General features: G+C 41.0%; 2 protein-coding genes across 2 annotated transcripts in view; one reads left to right on the top strand and one right to left on the bottom strand.

Moving 5' to 3' along the window:
• Positions 1 to 24,829, bottom strand: part of LOC126251301 (allantoinase) — a 262,302-nt gene that overhangs the window by 184,620 nt on the left and 52,853 nt on the right. The window lies entirely within an intron of this gene.
• LOC126252470 (uncharacterized) overlaps positions 1 to 24,829 on the top strand; it is a 1,574,240-nt gene that overhangs the window by 45,399 nt on the left and 1,504,012 nt on the right. The gene's annotated exons all lie outside the window — the stretch shown is intronic.

Genomic DNA, 24,829 nt, shown 5'->3' on the forward strand with positions numbered 1-24,829 from the left:
TTTCTGAGACAGAGGCATATGATAAGTTACTGTTGTGAGACGGAGGAAGAATAAATCATATTCTTAACTGAATGAGATTAGTTGCCGTATCTGTTCTGGTCTTCAGTCGAGAGACTGGTCTGATGGAGCTCACCGTGCTACCCTATCCTGTGCAAGATTCTCCACTTCCAAGTACCTATTGCAACCTACATCCTTCTGAATGTGCTTAATGTATTCATCTCTTGGTCTCCCTCAATACCCTTCACGCTGCCCTCCAATACTAAATTGGTGATCCCTTGATGCCTCAGAACATGTCCTACCAACCGATCCCTTCTTCTAGTCAAGTTGTGCCACAGAATACTCTTCTCCCCAATTCTGTTCAGTACCTCCTCATTAGTTACGTGATCTTTCCAGCTAATCTCCAGCATTCTTCTGTAGTACCACATTTCGAAAGCTTCTATTCTCTTCTTGTCTAAACTATTTATCGTCCATGGCTACACTCCACACAAATACTTTCAGAAAAGAATTCCTGACAGTTAAATCTATACTCGATGTTCACAAATTTCTCTTCTTCAGAAATGCTTTCCTTGCCATAGCCAGTCTACATTTTATATCCTCTCTACTTAGACCATCATCAGTTATTTTGCATCCCAAGTAGGAAAACTCACTCACTGCCTTAAGTGTCTCATTTCCTAATCTAATTCCCTCAGCATCAACTGATTCAATTCGACTACATTCCAGTATCCTTGTTTTGCTTTTGTTGATGTTCATCTTATACACACCTTTCAAGACACTGTCCATCCCGTTCAGCTGGTTTTCCGGGTCCTTTGCTGTCTCTGACAGAATTACAATGTCATCGGCAAACCTTAAAGTTTTTATTCCTACTACATGCATTTTAATTCCCATTCCAAATTTTTCTTTTGTTTCCTTTACTGCTTGCTCAATATACAGATTGAATAACATAGGGGATAGGATATAACCCTGTCGCACTCCCTTCCCAACCATTTCTTCCCTTTCATGCCCCTCGACTCTTATAAATGCCATCTGGTTTCTGTACAAATTGCAAATAGCCGTTCGCTCCCTGTATTTGACCTCTGCCACCTTCAGAACTAGAAAGAGATTGTTCTAGTTGACATTGTGAAAAGCTTTCTCTAAGTCTACAAATGCTAGAAACGTAGGTTTGCCTTTCCTTAATCTGTCTTCTAAGATAAGTCGTAGAGTCAGTATTGCCTCACGTGTTCCTTCATTTCTACGGAATCCAGACTGATCTTCCCCGAGGTCGACTTCTACCATTTTTTCCATTCGTCTGTAAAGAGTTCGTGTCAGTATTTTGCAGCCGTGATTTCTTAAACTGATTGTTCGGTAATTTTCACACCTATCAATGCCTGCTTTCTTTGGAATTAGATTTATTATATTCTTCTTGAAGTCTGAGTGTATTTCCCTGTCTCATACATCTTGCTCACCAGGTGGTAGAGTTTTGTCATGGCTGGCTCTCCCAAGGCTATAAGTAGTTCTAATGGAATGTTGTCTACTCCCGGGGCCTTGTTTCGACTTAGATCTTTCAGTGTTCTGTCAAATTCTTCACGCAGTATCATATCTCCCACTTCATTTTCATCTACGTCCTCTTCAACTTCCTTAACATTGCCCTCAAGTACATCGCCCTTGTATAGAACCTCTATACACTCGTTCCACTTATCTGCTTTCCCTTCTTTGCTTAGAACTAGTTTTCCACCTGAGGTCTTGATATTCGTACAAGTGGTTTTCTTTTCTGCCATGGTGTCTTTAATTTTCTTATAGGCAATATTTATCTTACCTATAGTGATATATGCCTCTACATCCTCCCACTTGTCCTCTAGCCATCCCTTCTTAGCCATTTTGCTCTTCCTGTCGATCTCATTTTTGAGATGTGCTTCATTTACTGCTTTTTTGTATCTTCGCCTTTCATCAATTAAATTCAACATCTCTTCTGTTACCCTCGTCTTTTTACTTACTTGATCCTCTGTTGCGTTCACTATTTCATCTTTCAAAGCTACCCATTATTTTTCTAGTGTATTTCGTTCCCCAGTTTTTGTCCATCGTTCTCTAATGCTCTATGAAACTCTCTAGAACCTCTGTTTTTTTCAGTTTATTCACGTTCCATCTCCTTAAATTCCCACCTGAGTATCTAATGAATCTGATATTTAACTTTTATGCTATTAATTTCGTACCTCTTTGTGTCTCCTGCCACATTACAGTAATGCCGTCTTCTTTAGGTACTCTGTTTTAAGCAGTCAAACCTATTGCAAACAGCTGAAGTTTATATTTTCACTAAATCCAACTCTCTGATCCATATCTCACAGTAATTCTGCTTTAGCTTTCCTTCCTTAAGTCCCATTCCTTGCCTTTATAATTTTTGAATACTGTCCATGTGTTATAGAGTTGATAGGTTCGTTATTAGTGCTCTTCTACGCGGAAATTCGACACCGGTATTGTCCATTACGGTTACGGTAACTGAATCAATAGTGGTTTGTCGTTATAGTGCTATAGATCTGCTTTTTCACTTACTTGCTTCTCAGTTATATGTCTTGGGAGCCAATTTTGTGTAGTGCAGGTGGACTGCGGGTTGACTATATTCTGTCGTTTTTTCTGCCTTGCGACTCGGTGCCTCCCGTTTGCTTGTGAGTGACTCCTCGCTTGATTGACACAAGCAGACGAAGTTGCAAACCATCCCAAATTAAATCGTCTGCAGCATCTGCCTCACTTATTCTATCAGGCATGAGGCATAGTTGGCTTGCCGAACATAAACTTTTCCAGATATCATGGTAACTACACTTGACAAACGGAGACAGAGAATGAAATAGAAAATTTATTAACAAATGAATATACACTGATGAGCCAAAACATTATGACCACCTTCTTACTAGCTTGTTTGTCGATCCTTGGAACAAAGTACACAACTCATTCTGTGTATCAGGGATCGGACAGTTTGTTTGTAGGTTTGTGGACGTATGTAGCACTAGATTTCTACGCACACGTCATGCAATATTCGCGTAAATAACGAGCCTCTAATTTGCGCACACGGTCATGGCACTCGTTAGCGACCCAGATGAGTTCCATAGATTTTACATCAGGCGAATTTTGTCGCCGAGCCATCAACGTGAGTTAACTATAATGATCCTCAAACCACTGCAGGACGTTTCTCGTTCCGAGACACGGACCGTTATTCTGGTGAAAGATAACATCGCCGTCGGGGCAGACATCAGGCACGAAGGGATGCAGGTGGTTCGCAGCAGTCAGCGTGTCTCGATTACTACCACGGGTCCCATGCAAGCGCAGAAGAAAGTCTCCCATAGCGTAATACTGCTCCCACCAGCCTGCGTCCTCGGCGCGCTGCACGTTTCGAGCCGCCGTCAACCTCGATCACTGCGTTTGTGGAGACGGCCATCGACCTAGGGTAGCAAAAATGTGATTCACCCGAAGAGCCGACACGTTTCCATTGTTCCATGGTGGAATCCAGATGGACTTGCGCTCACTGCAATGGTAATTGACGATATCGTTGGGTCAACATGTGAATACGTAGGGGTGGTGTGCTGCGGAAGTCCATCTGGATCGATTAATGTATGATGAACGGTGTGCTCCGAAACACTTGTGCGTGCACCAGCATTGGGCTCTTTCGGCATAGATGCCACGGATCACCATCTATCCTACGTTACAGAGCAGACAAGCCTCAGAACCCCACGTTCTGTGAAGAGTCGTGGACGGCCAACCATTTAGCGCCTATTCGTAATTCCCCTGTCGTTCTCCCTTTTTCCGTAGATGCTCATGACAGCACATTCGAACAACTTCGCTGCCGGCCGAAGTGGCCGTGCGGTTAAAGGCGCTGCAGCCTGGAACCGCAAGACCGCTACGGTCGCAGGTTCGAATCCTGCCTCGGGCATGGATGTTTGTGATGTCCTTAGGTTAGTTAGGTTTAACTAGTTCTAAGTTCTAGGGGACTAATGACCTCAGCAGTTGAGTCCCATAGTGATCAGAGCCATTTTGAACAACTTCGCTGTTTTCGAGATACTCGTTCACAGGTCCTGTTCAATAATAATCTTCCCTTTGTCAAAGTCGTTTATCTCAGTTGATGTACCCATTTGTAGCCCATATCTTCGCTACTTTGATCCCCCGTCCGTGTCTGCTCCGCTTACATACATTTTGTACCACGTCACGTGCCCGAAACTCCACCAGACGGCATCCATGGTCGTAGTGGGCAGTAGTCGTAGTGTTTTGCCTGATCAGTGTATGCATGAAAACCATGTGATTGTTAATTCACCTTTCTTTTGTAGCCTGTTATAGTAAAATCCGTGGTTAATTTCACCCATTGACTAGTGCAGACGATCTTTTTTCTCTGTGGAATGTGTAAGTAAAAATTTTGCTCGAAGATTAAGTTTTGTTTTATAACATATAAGTTATACACTATTTTTGCGCTACTGACATATCTATGTGATTTGGTATGTTATTTGAAAGTTGTTGCCTCATCTTTGAAAACTATGTATGTTGATATGTAAACAAAATGTGGATGGGATTACATTGTGATAACAAACACAAAAGAAGCCAACAAAATTCGCCGGTTTTAGCATAAAGCCACATATATTCTTCTGCAACTCTGTTTAGCAAGAAACTACATATATTATTCTATAACTGTATATATTCCTCCAAAATGTAGCAAATGGGAACCAAGAAAGCACAATGGGCCCCAAAGATACGCGTTTCTGGTGTTTTGACTTCACAACGAAGACTGTTACGTAATAACTGAAGCCCTGATGATTAAGTTTTGACTTTCAAATATACATTGGCAAAAACGCCATTGAAAAGGTAGTACACGGATTGTATTATGAAGTTTTCAAATCATATTTAGACTAAAGTACCGTCAGTTTTTGGACGTATGTATTATGTGCTAACAGTTTATACAAACGTGGAATCGAATCTGAAATCGTTGATTTTCAACCTCAACTGTTCGCCGTACTTTGAACTCTTCATGGAACTATTCACAAATAACAGAAACAAAAGCATAATTATGACGGAATCTTTGTTTTGATCGCATGACCCTACAAAATAAGACTTGCGAAAATATTTGCTCAGTACAGAAGCATAAAACTCAGCCAGTGAAATGATACAGACTGACAAGATGAAACCTAATGGAGTGCCTCAAAGTGTGAACATAACGTGTTAGAAAAGTGAAAGACGGTTAAAGAGTGGCACTGAAAACTACGACATAAGTTTATACCACGTAAGTAAGAAATATCTTTGATTTTATCGGTCGGTTCAAGGCGAGACGACAGATATGGAAGTACTTGGCGGAATGACAAACAAGACGCATTTGCTGCATATAGATAACTTAGTCGCTATCCTCATTATATCACGTGAAGGACAAACAGCAGTCTACAACTTGACACTTACGTGTGTAACTTCGGTGCTGTTGAGACATATTTACGTAATCTTTCATGTGAACGAACATTAGCGCTGATACAAAACACCGAAAGGACGATAACTTTACGCACTATGTTTAGCATGGGAAGAGCATTAAAGTTGTTGACGGTGTGCTAAGTATGGGAGCAACATTTGCTGTGGCGGACAAAGATGGGAAAGACAATCGGCTATGGTCGTTTCTAGGAATCATCCCACCATTTCTCTGAATCGATTCAGGTAAACGACAGCAAATATGGCGATGGGTGGCCGGACGGAGATTTTTTTGAACACTGTTGCTCCTGGGGAGAAGTGAAATGTTTTAACAACTGTGCCTTCTCATTATGTTCACTGTTTTATCTGCTAGGAAATTAGTCTGCGGAGAGAGCACAAGGACAATGCTTTCCTGAACTGGACTACGAGGGCGTACCAACGTGAGCAGGTGCTGCGAACCTCTTTACAGGTATTTACACTTCATTTCGACGTTAAGTGCAGATTTCAGAAGAGATACTGGAGTCCCTATTGAAGGCGTGTTCCTTAATTACTCACATCCCCAGTTTTACGTACTGGAGTGACGTATTACTGAAACCTTTACGTTTTCATTGAATATTAATCAATAGGCGAAACTGGAGATAGGTAAAAGTACAAATCTCTAAGGACAAACGGCGAATTTACATTTACTGTCACCACCATGATTAAAATATTCCATTACTTCCCTAACACATCTGAAATAATTCCTAGGTGGGTCCTTCAGTATCAGCACAGATATTCTATGTAAATCTTCGATACTTAAAAAATACTAACAACGGGATTAAAAACCAAAAAAGTTTTACCTTTTTGAGCAGAACGAACTAAAGAGTAATTGAGATACTGCCAAGATATCACGCAGGTGACAATGAAAAACTTCCCATAAGGCCAAAGCAGGCGCATCTGCAGATGGCGTAGGGTGAACAGTTACTTCGAACAGACTAATGTCGCGGCTTCAGTTCCAGAGAAGATGTCAGATCAACGGAGATATCTACATTAATAATTCTCTTTCAGTGATTTTACAGCCAGCGTAAATTGTCCATAAAATCAAAAATAGTCTTAGAGAGTTTTCAGCTTCACAAAAGATAATTACAAACGAATGGCCAAAAATGAAGCAATATCTACATCTCTCTCTGCAGACCTGTTTGAAATCAAGTAACAATGTCAATATAGAACTGATTAAATTACAGAATGTTGTACAGCAAACAAAAGAAAAGTATATGAAGCCAGAGGAAAAGAAGAGGAAGTCAACGATAACGGATGAGATACTGAGTCTAATGGAAGTAAGGAGATTAAATAAGGGAAACCCAACGGAATGCAGGGAGATAAATAAGAATATAAGAAGAAAAATAAGGGAGACATAAGAAAATGAAAAATTGGAGCAATGCGAGGAAATCAAGTTTCATCAAAGTAAGTACGATAGTTTCAACGTACACAAGAAAGTCAAAGAAATAACAGGGAATATATAGGAAGAGAATCAGTGAAAAACTGGTGGATGAAGCAGGGAACTTGATGGTGGAATTAGAAGACAAGAAAAAGACATGGGAAAATATATAGAAAGTTAATTTCATGACACTAGATGTGCTTTTAATTCAAGCACAAATGAAATAAGTGGCACAGATATACTAGGACGAGAGGTTCAAGCAGACATCAGTCAGATGAAGGACAGAACGGCTGTGAGACCAAACAATGTAGAAGCAGAGTTCTTAAAATTGATAGGCGAAAATCATGTAAAATGGTTAACCAAAGTTTTCAGTCAAATTTATGTATCTGGAAACATTCCAGTGGAGTTAGTGAAATCAGAGTTCATTATTCTGCCCAAAAAGCCAAATGCAAAACACCGCGGAGATTATCGTACGACGAACTTAATGAGTCATATCTTGAAATTATTTTTGAGAGTGATACATAGAAGAATATAAGGACTATGTGAGGAACAGGTAGCCCCTAATCAGATTGGGTTTCTTAATGCCGTAGGTACGAAGAATCCTTGTTCAGTGTACAAGTATTGTTTCAGAGTTGTAGAGATGTAAATAAATGTATTTGCTTGCCTAATAGATTACCAGAAGGTTTTTGATAGAGTAAAACACGACAAATTGATGAAGATTTTGAGAAATATTGGAATGGAGGAAAGAGATCTGCGAATCATCAATAACATGTACTGGAATGAAACAACGTTGTTGCGTATTGATGAAGAACACACTGAAGCATTCAAAATTCTCAGGGGAGTAAGACAGGGATGCCACCCATACTAATTAATATGTACTTTAGAGAATCCCTGGAATAAGTAGAAGAAGGAATTCTGATAAATGGAATAAGATTAAATAACATTCGATATGCTGATGATATTATTGTATTTGATGACACTATTCAAGCGTTACAATTATTAATGGACAGAATCGTAAAAGTTAGCAGTCAGTATAGGGTTTAAATATACACCAGTAAGACAAACATCATGGTCGTAAGTAAGAAAAATATTACAGGAGTAAACTTAGTCATCAACCAAAGAACTATAGAAAGGGTAAAACAATATATATACCTTGGAATCATAATAAATAAAAATTGGGTAGAGACATGGATCTTAAATAAATACACGGAGAAGAAGCTGGAGGCCTTAGGATTGTGGCTTTATAGGAAGATCTTGAGAATACCTTGGACCCAGAGAATGACAAACGTAGAAGTTTTGAGAAGAATCAACACAAAACCTAAATTAATCAAGATAGTGAAATGCCGAAAGTTGCAATAGTTAGGATATATCATGCATAATACGAATGTATATGATTGGCTACAAAACAATAGTTCAAGTGAAAATCAACAGCAAAAGAAGACGAATATCTTGGTTTGACAACCTTAGATGCTGGTTCAGTATGTCAGGACTATTCCGTGTTCCTACCAACAAGAGAAGAATAGCCATCATGATCGCCAACATCCGAACCGCATAGGCACCGAAAGAAGAAGACATCTACATGAAACTCTGCAGTTCTCGCTTAATTTGCTGGCAGAGGGTTCTGCGAACCACTTTCAGACTATTTCTCTGCCGTTCCACACAGCTGGTGGGAAAAATGAACATTTAAATCTTTCTGTACGAGCTCTGATTTTTCTTAGTTTATTATGAAGATCATTTCTCTCTATGTAGGGCGGTGACAGTAAAATGTTATCGCATTCGGAGGAGAAAGTTACTGATTGAAATTAAGTGAAAAGATCTTGCCGCAACGAAAAGCACCTTTGTTTTAACGACTGCCATCTCAACTCGCTTATCACATCTGTGACACTGACTCTTCCCGTATTTTACTTTAATACGAAACGAGCTGACTTTCGTTGAACTTTTTAGATGTTCTCGGTCATTTTTATCTGGTAAGAACTTCACACAGCACATCTACTCTAGCAGAGAACGAACAAACGTAGTGTAGGCGGTCTACTTAGTAGATCTGTTCCATATTCTGCGTGTTCTGCCAGTTCTTTTGTTTACCTTTTCCACAACATTATCTATGTGATCGTTCCAATTTAAGTTGTTCCTAGTTGCAATTCCTAGGTATTTAGATGAACGAACAGCCTTTAGATTTGTGTGATTTATAGTCTTAATTGAAAGTTAATGGATTTCTTTTTGAACTCATGTGGATGACCTCGCATTTTTCCTTATTGAGAGACAATTGCCACTTTTCGCACCATTCAGATATCGTGTCTAAGTCTTTTGCAATTGGTTTTGATCTCCTGATGACTTCACTAGACGGTAAATGACAGCATTATCTGCAAACAGTTTAAGAGGGCTCCTCGGAAGAGGGCCTTTAACACTTCTTTGGGGAACCCCGCATATCACTTCTGTTTTACTACGTACTGTAACATTTCCGAGAGGAAATCACAGATCCAGTCGCTCAATCGAAGTGATACTCCATAGGCTCGCAGTTTGATTAGGAGTCTTTTTGTGAGGAACGGTGTCAAAACCCTTTTGGAAATCTAGAAATATGGACTCAATCTGAGATCCCCAGTCGATAGCACAAATTACTTCAAGCCAATAAAGAGATAGTTGTGTTTCACAAAAACGGTATTTTCTGAATCCGTGCTGACTGTGTGTCAATAGACCGTTGCTTTTGAGATAATTCATAATGTTCGTACACAGTATATGTTCCAAAATTCTACAGCAAATCGACATTAATGATAAGGGCCTGTAATTCAGAAGATTACTTATATTTCCTTTCTTGGGCATTGTCGTGACTTGTGCAGCTTTCCGATCTTTTGGTATGAATCTTTCATCTAGAAAGTGGTTGCATATGATTGCTAAGTATGGGGCTGTTGCATGAGAATACTCTGAAAGGAACCTTATTGGTACGCTGTCTGGACCAGAAGACTTGACTTTATTAAATGCTTTAAGCCACTACTAAGTTACTCATGTTGGCAGTTGTTCTCGATTCAATTGCTAGAATATTTACTACTTTTTCCTTTGTGAAGGAATTTCTGAAAAAAAGTGTTCAATAACTCCGCTTTTGCGGTCCCGTCATCGGTAATACTACCACTGGTATTGTGCAGCGACTGGGCCTTGCCGCAGGTGTACTTTACTTACGACCAGAATCTCTTTGGATATTCTGCCAGATTTCGATATAGAGTTCGTTTGTGGAAGCCATTAAAAGCATGTCGCACTGAAGTCAGCACTAAGTTTCGAGCTTCAGTAAAGCATCGACTATCTTAGAGATTTTGTGCCCTTCTAAATTTGCCATGTTTTCTTTGTTGCTTCTGCAACAATATTCTCACCTGTTTTGTGTATCATTGGGACCAACACCATCTTTTATTAATTTACTTGGTACGAATCTCTCAATGGCCTCAGATACTATTTCTTTGAACCGAAGCCAATATTGTCGTTCCAATGGGAAGCGGGCTACCTCGTAGAGCGACGATAGTGAATATTTATCTTCTTTTTTAACCTGATATTCAAGATAATTTTCAAGCATTGTTCCGTCTTAGTTGCACATTTTAAATGAGATTACTCGTTTTGATCACTCTAGATCTTCTTCAGATCCAACTAGTTGTGTCAGCAACCCGTCTTGTCTACTCAGAACCACATATCAGAGTATATTTTGCGTTTACTTTTGGCGGATTTGGATGCTGAGGTTGTCAGTCTGGGTACAACGACCTTGTGGACAATAATCCCTGTATCCGTTACGATGCTCTATTTACTCAGGATTATTTGCTGCTAAGAAGTCGTGACTCATTATGCCTGAAAAATCTGAGGTGACCAGGAATATTCAAAACAAATTACAAATATACAGATTTAGTTACGTCCGAATGAGAGCACAACAAAAGTTTCCGCCTCAATTCATTCACTGTCCGGCGCTGGTGGACCTAAACTCATTTGCTTGCGTAAGTCCAGAGAATATTGACGAAGTATGAGATATTGGCGCTAAAGCCATGTATCTGTGAAGCTTTACGCTTGAGAACGTCGTGGCTGAGCACCGTTCCAAGCAACTTTTACGATACTGTGAAGTTCGTAAATAAGCTATTCACATTTTTAACGTTATTGGCTCTTTGTAATCCCTTTAGAAACCCCTGGTTCTCCATCCAGACAGGCCGATCTAATATTGTGCCCACTACATACGCTTTTCCCCCTGTACAATGAACTCCTCATCGACGGACGTTAAATTACCATCTTCGTTCCTTGTTTTCGTGGAAATGAAATTTTGTCGTATGGAACGTGAATGCCAGGGTTGTTTATCTGTGGTTTAAGGAAATAAGAAGCACTGCAGGAATTTAGTCGTACAAGTGGGAAGACAATATAGTTTCTTTGACGGAAAAAAATTCAGTTTATAAAAATATTATAGGAAAGCCCAGTTGCAAGAGAAAGCTGACTCGTTCAGTCTGTCTTGTGTCAGAGAAATCCCAAAACAAAAATGGTGGTAGCTCTGTAAATATTGGTGGCCGAATAATGGCATTCCACGGCTACTCCACCAACTGATAGTGCAGTTGACATGTTGTTTCACGCATATAACATGTTTGTGGATGGATGACTTCCATCACGGCTGAAGTACATAGAATTTCGTACTACCAACGTAACGCCCTCTTGTTATGTAATTAGCGAACATAAAAATAAGTGCTATATTTTCTGTTCTCTCAAAATAACAGAAGTTATGAATGTACCAATTGTCATCCAACATCACACTTCAATATTTGGTTCCACTTAACTATGCAGGTTGTCGGGCTACTATCGACGGCTATTAAGCTTGTTATTGATTCTATCCATTTGTAAGAAGTATGAATAGTTTTCATTAAATCAATGAAAATTTCATATCCAGCAACACTAAAATATGAGAAGTGTGCTATTTCATATCTAGCAACACTAAAGTATGAGAAATGGGTATAGGCTTTCTTCATATAATGTTCGACACATACCTGTTTGTGGAACACAAAGACATGAAATCACATGCTAGTATAGGTACATGAAATGTGTTCTACCTCGAGAAATGTAGCTGACATACATAATTCTTTTTCAATTCAAGTAACCATTTTTGTTACCTTTTGCAATACCAGTCATATCCTGCATAGACGGAAGACAATGTCTTTCGAGCGATATCAAACCAAACAGCTTTCGAGAAGCCGCCTAAACATTTAAAGTGAGAAATGAAAATTAGAGATAAGACCAGGAATCCAAACTGTATTTTCTGTCTTTAATGAGCAGTCTCTTTAACCCTTAGGCTATAAAATATGACTCCTGAAATAATCTAAACTCTCTTTCTCTAAAATTCCCTTCCAATTTCCAAGTTCTTATGTAGGTGGAGACATTCTGTTATATCTATATCTCACTGGAAAGAGCCCTCGATGAGGGCCTGGTGATCGTGCAGAGTAGTTTGTCTTTTGAAAAGAACAACATTTTTTTCGTACAGAAGAGGACTGTGACTGTTGAAACGATTACTTCGGCGGGGCGTCCGTTATGTTGAAAACGCATGGGTAGCGTTACGTCCAGTGGGATGTCTTGACAAGACATATGCCACTGCTGAATTGGTCGCTAGAATAATTGGTCACTGATGTTCAAAAATTCTTAATTATTGAAGAGTTTCAAGTGCAGCCCATCATCAGCACATTAGAAAGAAAAGTCTTCATACAAAGCACGGAGGCACACGTGTCTCCGTCAGCATCAGTACCTACCCATTACTCTAGCGGGAAAAAGAGACCCACAGCTAAAAGTGGAATCCGAAGAACGTGTCGTTGCTGGTGGCTCCTTACATCGTTGAGAGGTGAAGGCTACATTAAAGGCGAACAGAAAATTTCCTTTCTCCGATCGGTATTCGATTTCGCGACTTATCAGTTTCTAGGCCCAAGCTTTACAATTACGTTGTTTTTCTTCTGCAATAATGTGAAGATGCCGCATGGCGTGTCTCAGATTCCATCGCTGAATTCTTTCCTCTTTTTTTAATTAATGAAAGCGGTCAATCCCCAGCTTTGAAATACAGCACCACTAACACACAGCGAGTCTCCGTGGTCTAGCGGTTGCGTCTTTGATAAGTAATCAAAATGTCCTCGGTGCCCGGTACGAACCCCGCCACCGCTTAAACTCTGAATAAAAATCGTTAGCTTCGGCGGCCGAAAAATACGGCAAAGGAAGTTACCATCATTCCGCCAACGGCCTTGTCAATGAGGGCGGAGGAGCGGAGAGAGATTCCGGACACTCTCTTGCCCTTGGGGTGGGAAACTGCTCCTGAAGATGGATGAATCAGCGGTGATCAAGGGTGGGAGAACTCAGAAGACAGTGGAGACTATTGCATTAAAGAAACATAATGTGTATCAACAGGGCATGTAGCCAGTAATTGAAAAAGTGTCAGGACGATCTCTCCATCGGCAAAAGATTCCGGGATAATTCCCCATTTGTTTATCCGGGAAGGGACTGCCAGGGTGACAACGAGAGAAAGATTGAATACCCAACGAAAGGATAACGTTCTACGAGTCGGGGCGTGGAATGTCAGAAGCTTTAACGTCGTAGGGAATCTAGAAAATCTGAAAGAGGAAATGCAAAGGCTCAGTCTATGTGTAGTGAGGGCCAGTGAAGTGAAACGCAAAGCAGACAAGGATTTCTGATTAGATGAGTGTAGGGTAATACACTCATACTCATAAATTAAGGATAATGCTGATACATGGTGAAACAACGCTCTGGTGGGCGGTTTACGGGTTTAAATCACCTCGGGGTATGACCATGCGGTGCATTTGACCTGCGGTCGTCGCACGGTGGCGCTGGCAGCAGTCCACATACGCAGAGGTGTGTTGGTGCATGTCAGAGTACGGTGCAGCGAGTAAGTGTGCAGACGTTTTCAGACGTCCTAATGGTGACTGTGCGTTGAAAATGGCTCAAAGAACACATATTGATGACGTTATGAGGGGTAGAATACTATGGCGACTGGAGGCTGGTCAAACACAGCAGGTCGTAGCACGGGCCCTCCGTGTGCCACAAAGTGTGATCTCAAGATTATGGCAGCGATTCCAGCAGACAGGAAACGTGTCCAGGCGCTACAGTACGGGACGTCCACAGTGTACAACACCACAAGAAGACCAATATCTCACCATCAGTGCCCGCAGACGGCCACGGAGTACTGCAGGTAGCGTTGCTCGGGACCTTACCGCAGCCACTGGAACAGTTGCCTCCAGACACACAGTCTATAGACGACTGAACAGACATGGTTTATTCACCCGGAGACCTACAGGGTGCATTCCACTAACCCTTGGTCACAGAAGAGCCCATAAAGCCTGGTGTCAAGAACACAGTACATGCCATTGGAACAGTGGTCCCAGGATATGTAAACGAACGAGTCCACGTATAGTCTGAACAGTGATTCTCGCCGGGTTTTCATCTGGCGTGAACCAGGAACGAGATGCCAACCCCTTAATGTCCTTGAAAGGGACCTGTAGGGAGGTCGTTGTTTGATGGTGTGGGGTGGGATTATGATTGGTGCACGTACACCCCTGCATGTCTTTGACAGAGGAACTGTAACAGGTCAAGTGTATCGGGACGTCATTTTGCACCAGTGTGTCAGCCATTTCAGGGGTGAGTGGGTCCCACCTTCCTTCTGATGGATGATAACGCACGGCCCCACCTCACCGAGGTGCCATTGTGGAGGAGTACCTTGAAACATAAGATATCAGGCGAATGGAGTGGCCTGCCTGTTCTCCAGACCTAAACCCCATCGAGCACGTCTGCGATTCTCTCGGTCGACGTATCGCTACGACACTTCAGGAGCTCTGACAGGCACTGGTGCACGAATGAGAGGCTATACCCCAGCAGCTGCTCGATCACCTGATCCAGAGTACGCGAAGCCACTGTGCGGCCTGTGTACGTGTGCATGGTGATCATATCCCATATTGATGTCGGGGTACATGCGCAGGAAACAGTGGCGTTTTGTAGCACATGTGTTTCGGGACGGTTTTCTCAACTTATCACCAATACCGTGGACTTACAAATCTGTGTCGTGTGTGTCCCTTATGTGTCTATGCTATTAGCGCCAGTTTTGTGTAGTGCCACGTTGTGTGACACCACATTCTGCAATTATCCTTAATTTATGAGCATGGGTGTATCAAAAGCATCAGGAATGGTATAACGAGAGTAGGATTCGTCATGAATAGAAAGATAGTACAGAGTGTGTTACTGTGAACAGTTCAGTGATAGGGTTGTTCGCATTAGAATAGACAGCAATCCAACACCAACAACAATAGTTTAGGTATATCTGCCGACGTCGCAAGCATAAGATGAAGAGATAGTAAAAGTATATACCGATATTGAACGGGTAATTCAATGCTTAATGGAAGATGAAAATCTAATTGTCATGAGGGACTGGAATGCGATTGTAGACGAACGAGTAGAAGAAATGACTACGGAGATATGGATTTTGTGTTAGGAATGACAGAAGAGAAATTGAGTTCTGCAATAAATATCAGCTAGTAATAGCGAATACTCTGTTCAAGAATCATAAGATGAGGCTGTGGCGGTACGCCACATAACGTGATAAAAATGACATTGAATAGCTTCGAAAATATAACAAAACTGACGTCGTAACGAAATAAATATTATCGCAGAAAAATAAAAGAGACTGTATTCAATTAATATGATCTGCGAATTTAATTGCAATCTCTGTTCCTTTTGCAAAAGGATCGCTCTCTCTCTTCCCTTTTGTTTCTTCGTAGTGTAAGAAGCCATTTTGTCACGAGGCACGAAAACGTGTAAGTTCCATGTAATATTTACCCTAAATATAATCAAATATTACTTCAAAGTGTTGTAAAATTTTGTATGTACCTACTCCTATATTCATGAAGCGGCAATATCAATGTTTTTATGCAAATTTTATACGGAAACATTGGTACAGAGGTCAGCGCCACTGTTCTGAATGATAACGGCCCAGAGTCGTCATAAATATCTTAATTTTTGCAAATTTTGACAAATAAAAATATGTGTAAGTGTAGGAGAATTCTCTTGACTAGCGGTTCTTCCTTTGAAACAGTAAAAGTAATCAGTTTTTCTAATATTGAATCATATTTGAGTAAAGTGACTTCGGTAAATTTTTTTTGGATTCCCGCTTAACGGGAACTGAATAAACCTCCTTAGCCTTGCATGTTCATATAAGTAAACAATAAATATCAAAAGTCAGTCTTAGTAACAAAACATACAACCTTATATCGAAATTTTATGAGGTGCCTTTTAATGTACAAACAAGGTGTCGGCAAACTAACTGCGGGAAATACCACAACTGAGTCAAAAAATGGTTCAAATGGCTCTGAGCACTATGGGACTTAACGTCTGAGGTCATCAGTCCCATAGAACTTAGAACTACTTAAATTAACCTAAGGACATCACACACATCCATGCCCGAGGCAGGATTCGAACCTGCGACCGTAGCGGTCGCGCGGTTCCAGACTGTAGAGCCTAGAACCGCTCGGCCACTCCGGCCGGTACAACTGAGTCATTGACGTAAATAATTTTCCAGTTGTGAAGCAGCCAGAATAACACTAAGTCCAACTATTGATAACATATAAATACCAGTACATAAAAGAACCACCACAGAGGTACTTGGAAAAGGCTGGAAGATACAGGACGATTTCAGTCAGATTACACCACAGTCAGGTAGAGATTCCGAAATCAGATACTCGATTGTAACGTGTACCTAGGAGCATATAGAGACTCAGATCACAATTTAGTAGTGATGAAGACGGCTAAAATTTAAGAGACTAGTGAGGAAGCATCGATGCGCAAATAAGTGGAATACGGAAGTATTAAGGAATTAAGAGTTACGCTTGAAGTTCTATAAGGATGCATTCGGGAATATCTCAGCAGGCAGTTCAGTTGAAGAGGAATGGCAACTCTAAAAAGGGCATCACATAAGTTGGAAAGAAATACATAGGTACAAAGAATAAACCATGTGTAACAGAGGAAATACTTCAGTTGATCGACGAAAGAAGGAAGTACAAAAATGTTCAGGGAAATCCAGGAATACGGAATTATAAGTCGCTTAGGAATAAAAGAAGTAGGAAGTGGAGGGAAAATAAGGCGAAATGGCTGAATGAAAAATGTGAGAAATAGAAAATGAAATGTTTGTCGGAAGGACTGACTCAGCATATAGAAAAGTCAAAGCAACCTTAGGTGACATTAAAAACAAGGGTGGTAACATTAAAAGTACAATTTGAAATCCCCTGCTAAATGCAGAAGATGCAGTGGAGAGAGCGGATACGTGGAAAGAGCACATTGAAGGACGCTATGAGCGGGAAGACTTGTTTGATGTGATACAAGAAAAAAACTGGAGTCGATAGGGAATAGGTAGGGGATCCAGTATTAGAATCAGAATTTAAAAGAGCACTGGGAGAGATGAAATAAGGCAGAATTTCTAAAATTACTGGGAAAGTGGCAACAACACGATTATTCACGTTGAAGCGCAGAATGCATAAGTCTGGCGATATACCATCCGACTTTCGGTGAAATATAACCCACACAGTTTCGAAGACTGCAAGAGTTGAGAAGTGCGGGAATTATCGCACAATCATTTTGACAGCTCGTGCACCTAAGTTGCTGACAAGAAACATGTAAAGAAAACTGAGGATGTGTTACATGACGATCAGTTTGGCTTTAGGAAAGGTAAAGGCACCAGAGAATCTGACGTTGTGGTTGATAATGGAAGGAAGACTAAAGAAGAATCAAGACACGTTCATAGGACATATCGACCTGGAAAAAGTATTCGACAATTTGAAATGGTGCAAGACGTTCCAAATAATGAGAAAAATAGGGATAATATACAACATGCACAAGAGCCAAGAGGGAATAATAAGAGTGGATGAGCAAGAACGAAGTGCTCGGATTAAAAAGGGTGTAAGATAGGGATGTAGTCTTTGGCTCCTTATGTTCAATCTATAGATCGAAGAAGCAATAATGGAACGAAAAGAAAGGTTCTAGAGTGGAATTAGAATCCAAAGTGAATGGATATCAGTGACAAGATTCGCTCATGAAATTGCTATCGTCAGTGAAAATGAAGAAGAATTACAAGGTCTACTGAATGAAATGAACAATCTACAGAGTAGGGAATATGGATTGAGAGTAAATCAAAGAAAGACGAAAGTAATGAGAAGTAACAGATATGAGAACAGCAAGAAACTTAACATTATGGTTGATGGCCACGAAGTAGAGGTAGTTAAGGAATTCTGCTACCTAAGCCGTAAAATAACCCTTGACGGACAGAGCGAGGGGTACATCAAAAGTAGACTTGCAATTGCAAAAAGGGCATTCCTGGCAAACAGAAGTCTACTAGTATCAAACATAGGCCTTAATTTTAAGAAGAAATTTATGAGGAAGTACGTTTAGAGTGCATAACTGTATGGACTGTGGGAAAATGGGAACTGAAGAGAATCGAAGAATTTGAGATGTTGTGCTAGACACGAATGTTGAAAATTAGGTAGACTGATAAGGTAAGAAATGAAGAGGTTCTGCGCAGAATCGGAGAGGAAAGTAATATATGTAGAACACTGAGAAGAAGTAGGGACAGAATGATAGGGCATCTGTTACATCAGGGAATCAGGGAATACCTCCGATGGTACTAGATTGTGAATACGGTAGAGGAAGACAGGGATTGGAAATATGCCCTGCAAATAATTGAGGACTTGAGGTCTAGGGTGCGAGTGCTACTCTGAGACGAAGAGACTGGCACCGGAGAGAAATATGTGTCGGGTCCCTGCAAACCAATCAGAAGACTGATGGCTCAAAAAACAAGAAAAAAGGCTCAACAGTACGTCCGTTAGAAACCGTAGGTACTTGTGGCTATTTAGTGTCTCATCAGTGATACAGGGGGCAATGAAGTAATTTTCTAATAGGCTGCAGCACACTTTGACAGACCAAGGCCGTTTTTCGTCTGTTTCTCTCGGCCACTGATTTGTTGCTAATATGTAAACGATGCTTCAACCGTAAATAAAATCCTGCATAGAAACGCCACATCACTTTCCAGTTTTGTAGACATCATTCGGAGATCTTTCGAAGCCATTGCTAAGAAGCTGCTGTCGGAGCGGAATGTAGGAAGTATTAAATGCATTCGCATAAAGAACTCGTAGAACACTCCTTTGGCTGATCCGAATGGCACATGCAAGCTGTCTCGTAGTGAAGTATGGCCTGTGTGTCACCGCTCCTAAAATGTTAGTATTGCACTCCAGGACAGAGCTTCACGAGACGTAGAATATCGTCGACTTGCCGCTGTGCTGTAACAGTGCTGCGGATAACAGTCAAAGCGGTGGTGCTATGAGAAGAAATGGCATCCCAGAGCATCACTCCTGGTTGTCGGGGCGTATAGCAGGCGACGGTCAGGTTGGTATCCCACCACTGTCCGGGCCGTCTTCGGACTCATCTTCGCTGGTCTCTGGGGCTCAGTTCGAAGCTGTACTCATCACTGGAGACAATTCTACACTAAACAACGCGCCTGCTTCTCAACGTGCTTGCCATACTCTGTCTTGACCAGGAAGGTCGCCGAATGTCTTCCTCAGCTAGGTATTTTGAAAAGCTAATGCGCCAATTGGACAGAATTTTGCGCGATATCCCTCAGGAAGACATATAACAAATCCATCAATCAAGCCAAGCTGAATAAGTACTTGTATAAATGGAAGAGGTGGAACAACGCGTTACGGACTTGCCTAATTTGTGAAGCTCTTTTTCTTGAATAAATCATACAATTTTTCTGAAGCAGTAATCATTTTTTTGTCTGCACAAGTACTACTCATTTCCGCCCCATTCGGATAATTCTATCGTGGTGCGTCGATTTCTTTTTTCTGTTCTGCTGCGTCGGCGTGTTTTATTTCTCACGTTGTTTCTTGAAAATTTTTATAATTTTTACAAAGATAGATCCTGAGATCTTGGCACGATCAGAACATCTTTTGGGAAACAAGCTCATCGCTGCTCTAATAGGTTGGAGACATTCGTCGTATATGAAAACCAAACATTGTGAAAGACTGCATCTCTTCACCGGGAAGCTGTGTGATCGCTACAGAAACGCACGCACACAGACTGTGCCAGACTTGCTCATCTGCTACGTCTGGCAAAGGAAGCTACTTGCTTATGGGACCTCTTCTTACCGTAGGAATCTGGTTTACTGCGCTGTTATCTTGTTCGTATTTAATCAAGTTCCACACATGCTATGTCGCTGATGTCCTCTTCGAAGTCTCTTTCAAATGAACGGAAAAGTGTAAAGTGCGATTTAAAAGAACTGAAGTCGATGACATTTTACGGCAGCTATAAACGTAAAAAATTACTTACGTTCATCAGGAAATTTGCTGCATTGTTCGCTACAACTTAACATGAGCCGCACCTTACAATACACTGGTGTGCAAAACTTAAGGCCGAAAGTATCTTTCGCATCACGTGTCACTGTCAATTAACATAGATCGATGAAACGTGAACCATACATAGGAAGAACTGCTGTAGTACAGTGCAGTACGGTACAGAAGGTAGCTGAAAGAATTACGCAGTGAGACGAACTGAAATTCCCCTTTTACTCAGACAATGATTGCACTGAAGTCACCGCGATTTATGATGGTGCCCTGGTAATTCCAAAAGTAGGGACATGGTTTTTAGTGACGTGTGTGATCACCATGGATGGCAATGCTCTGCAACACGCTCCCACGCTGGCCACAGGTTTGGTGAGAAATTATTGTGATAGGGCGCTGCATTCTCCCACTAGCTACATGGTAGTTGGTGAATCTAGACGCACTGCAATATGTTTGCCCAACGCATTCAATACGTGCTCGATGAGATTTTAGTTTGGGGAACGGGCAAGCGAGTCCGTTCAACGAGTAATCGCTCGTTTCAAGAGCTCCTCCATCTGCACTGTTCAATGTGGTCGAGTTATCATTCATAAAAACGAAGTCAGAGCCGAATGCACCCTGAAAAGAGGCACATTTGGGAGGAGTATAGTGTTATAATAACGTTGACCATTAAGGGCACCGTGTTCAAAGATCTGGAGGTCATTGCGCTAGTGCAACGTTATGCCTCCCCACACCATAATACCTGGAGCATGTAAACGATTATGTTCAATTATATTGCTGTGTGCATTTCATGTTCCCACCTCTTGCAACATGAAAGTATGTGCAGCATTGTCGAGCGTGATCGTTTTCTGGTGGTCCAGGCGTTATGTGGTGAGCAGGCGTAATGTCGCGCGAGCGTACTGACCTCTAGATCTTTGAACACGGTACTCTCAGCCGTCAAAGCTATTATCACACTGCACTCCTTCACCACATGCGAATTTTCGGGTATGCAGTCAGTCCAGAAGGTGGAGGATCTCTTGGCATGAGAGGTTTATTCGGTGAATGCACTGACCTGCCCGTTTCCTCTGCTTAAATCCCATCGAACACGTGTAGGATGCCTAGGGGAGAAGTATTGTAGCATGTGCACATGTACCAACGACGATAGAGCAGTTGCCAACCGGCCGGTGCGTTAATGAAGCATCCTGTCACAAGAACTCGTTACTAACCATGTGCACCCTATTAATAACCATGTCCCGCCTTTTGTAATGTCCTGGAGACATCGTGAATCACGGTGACTTCAGTGCAGTTACTGTCTTTGAATGAGAGCCTATGTTACTTGGAAGTGAAACATCATGAGAGCTACTTTCGTCAATAATTTCTACACACTAGAGCGTTTATTCATTCGGATCTAAGGGGGATGGACTGTCTTATTTTTCTCACCCCGTGCATTTTTCTTCGAAACTTGGCCGTGCATAACTTTAAATACGTCAGTTTTGGTGTGCACAGATGGAGTCATTCTATAAATAGCGAGAATCCTTGAATTCTTGATTCGTGTTCATAAATATAACTAGATTAAAGTTACACGCAAGCTTTCACGGCCGGCGTCTCCACTAATTAAAACTTCCGGGCTGAACTGCCGTGCTCCATATATAAAACTTCTTCTCCTTCCTGACGTTTCGTTGCCCACTGCGGGCAACATCATCTGAGATGAGTCGGCTACTGGCTGCTAGGCGCTGGTGGTCCCGCTTATATAGAGCGGTTAGATGGCGCCACCACTCATCACGTGCGTTCGACTTTAAAACTCTCTCTGGCTAGTACCATTTCTCCCGATTACAGGTAATCGATTGTCACTTCGTTGGTGCAAAGTCGACCGCTATACCTTGTCTAGTTTTAATTCTTCTTCTTTTTTATTAAAATTATTTTCGTGCTTGTAGATCTCTATAGCTTCTCTATACATGCGGGTATAATGAAGTTAGGTCCTATTTATTTGCAAGATGAATTAAGCCATTTGCGAAAGGCTTTAAGAGAAATGGGTACACTGACAACGAGATAGATCGAGCACTCCACCCTAGAAGAAAAGTGTCCGAAAATACACGACAACAACAACCGTCGGCTGGAAAAGTTTTTCTTCCATTTATTTATAGCGGTTCCAGACTGTAGCGCCTAGAACAGCTCGGCCACCCTGGCCGGCCACGTTCTCAAAGACGGTGATCACGAAATAAAATTTAGTGAGACAGACGTGATAGCTAGGACGTCACATTATTATACTCGCATCTATAGAGAAGCTATAGAGATTTACAAGCACGAAAATAATTTTAATAAAAAAAGAAGAAGGATTATAACTAGACAAGATATAGCGGTCGACTTTGCACCAACGAAGTGACAATCGGTTACCTGTAATCGAGAGAGATGGCACTAGCCAGAGATAGTTTTAAAGTCGAAAGCACATGATGAGTGATGGCTCCATTTAAGGGGCTCCGGAAAGGCTCAAAATCATGAAAAGTTCAATTTTTACTTTTTTGCGTTTTCTGAATCTGCAGACTATTACCTTTTAATAGATATATAATTTATTCAATTCCGAAGACTACAACTATTTTTAAATTTTTTTTGAAATGTGTTCTACATGGGCGTGACCCACTGTGGCGCTGTTAAACTGCTGTCAAATGGTGTTATTATTAACGTCCGTGTTCATCAGGTACATTTTAGTGATATGAGATAAAGTATGTGTTGTGGCTAATCTGTGATGGTTCAATATATATCGCTGGTGTGATTGTCGATTGTTTCATGTTTATTTACTCTGTCGTTATCTCGAAAATATTCGTAATTAATTCTGTTTCTTGAGTCTCTGTTTTGTTGAAGTATAATAATGAGTAAAAGTAAAGTTATTAGAAATCCTCTGAAGGCTTTTAAGAAAAGGAGAAATGTTGGAATGCTAAAGGTATGTGTTATTACTCTAAACAATAAAGACGATAACCAAGTGAGTGAACCTAACCTCTCAACTACACCTGCCCATAGCAGTCAAAGTGGGAAAAAAAGTACTTCACAGAAGAAGCTTGGTTCAATGAGTGAAAACTATGAATGTTTTATGGGCGAATCGTATGTGAATGAAATATTTGATATGTCGGTTCTCAAAGGAATTTTTTCAAACTGTGTAAGATGTATTCATTGTAGTGAAGTTGGTCTGGAACTCTCCATAATAAAGCACGTAGGACTTGCTAGTGAAATACAACTGAAATGTGATAAGTGTTCATACATGACCACCTTTTGGAACAGTGTTGCAGTAACTGCAACTGAAGAAAATGGTAGCAAAATCTACGAACACAACATTAGATTTGTTTATTCCTTGCGTTCAGTTGGTAAGGGTGCTACTGCAGGTGCAATTTTCTGTGGCATCATGAATCTTCCAAATCCCCCAACCAAGTTTACGACCTATAATAAATTAATAGGGTCTAAAGTAGAAGATGTCTGTATAGAATCTATGAAGAACGCTGTGGAAGAGGCAGTAATGGAAAATAATGGTAACAGAGATTTGACTGCAGCGTTCGATGGTACCTGGCATAAACGGGGACACACATCTCTTCATGGTGTAGTATCTGCCACCAGTATGTATACAGGGAAAGTTTTAGATGTAGCAGTAATATCAAAGTATTGTAGATGTCCACAAAAATATAAAGGTACACGTGAAAATAATTGCAAAGCTAACTATAGTGGCAGTAGTGGAGGAATGGAAGTGGCTGGTGTTGCCAGTATATTCCAGCGTTCTGAGGCGTGTGATAAAGTGCGATATGTTAATTACCTTGGTGACGGTGATTCTAAAAGTTTCAAACATGTTCAAGGACTGAAGCCCTATGGTGATGATGTTGTAGTGCAGACATTTGAGTGTATTGGACACGTACAGAAGCGAATGGGAACAAGACTTCGGCGACTGAAAGCTTCGTACAAAAAACAAAAAGTCAGTGATGGTAAAGGGTTGGATGGGAAGGGAAGGTTAACTGACAGTGTAATTGACAAAATACAGAACTATTATGGAATGGCTATTAGGCAAAATACACAAAGTGTCGACGAAATGAAGAAGGCTGTTTGGGCTCTTTTTTTTCATACTTCTTCAACCGATGAAAATCCCCAACATAGCTTGTGTCCCAAAGAAGAAGACAGTTGGTGTAAATATAACAAAGGGTTGCTAACTGGTGAAGTGTACACTCATAAGCATAGTCTGCCTCATGCAATAATGGAGGTGATAAAACCTATTTTCAGAGACTTAGCAGCACCTGAACTGTTGAAAAACTCAAAACACCAATGAAAGTGTAAATAGTGTTCTATGGTCGAGAATACCCAAGACTGTATTTGTTGGAATAGAAACACTTCACTTTGGTGTGTATGATGCTGTTTCGACTTTCAATGATGGCAACATTGTAAGGTGCAAGGTATTTAGAAATATGGGAATGAAGATAGGTTCTAACATGGTACGAGCGATGCTTGCTTTAGACAAGGAACGCCTTCGGGCTGCAGACAGGGCTGTAAAGAGTCTAGAAATACAAGCAAGAGTAAACAGGAGGAGGAACAAGAGGAAGCTGGAGGAGGAGTTTGCAGAGGATGAAGATAATCCATCCTATGGACCTGGAATGCACTAAAAAGTTAATCCAATCTTTGTCGCTCGATTCACAAAACT

The sequence above is a fragment of the Schistocerca nitens genome, chromosome 4 (assembly GCF_023898315.1).
Source record: "Schistocerca nitens isolate TAMUIC-IGC-003100 chromosome 4, iqSchNite1.1, whole genome shotgun sequence".
Lineage (NCBI taxonomy): Eukaryota > Metazoa > Arthropoda > Insecta > Orthoptera > Acrididae > Schistocerca > Schistocerca nitens.